Below are 528 nucleotides of genomic sequence, written 5' to 3' on the forward strand. Positions count from 1 at the left end.
TATAGTTCATCTTTGATAACGATGATTTTCTAAAAGTCACAGAAAGTTTCTGTGAATAATTTAAAGTAAATTAAACCAGCGTGTCCATGTTTTCATTAAGTTCTTTAGATGTTTCTGTAAATCTAATAAAGTGTATTTTAAATTTTTCTTCATGTGAATATTTAAAAACCAGGAATAAGCAAGATAACACTATAAAGCACAAACTGTTAAATATGATAAATAAAGAGGTTACCTCAATGAAACTGTGATGATGATGAAGATGATGGTGATGATGATGAGGATGTTGAACGGATCAGAAGATAACAGCAGCATCAGTGGAACACACACAGACTCCACATTAAGATATGAACAGATGTTTTACCTGAGCAGGTGTTCACACGACTCTGATGACGATGATGAAGACGATGAAGGTTCTGTTGTTCTGTTCCTCCTCTCTCTCTTTCTGTCCTTCAGTCTGTTGTTTAGACGGATTATAGGTTTTCACTGACACATCAGACCCCGCCCACACAGATTAACCCCTCCCCCCAC

Source organism: Pleuronectes platessa, chromosome 20 (genome assembly GCF_947347685.1).
Source record: "Pleuronectes platessa chromosome 20, fPlePla1.1, whole genome shotgun sequence".
In the NCBI taxonomy this organism is placed as follows: domain Eukaryota; kingdom Metazoa; phylum Chordata; class Actinopteri; order Pleuronectiformes; family Pleuronectidae; genus Pleuronectes; species Pleuronectes platessa.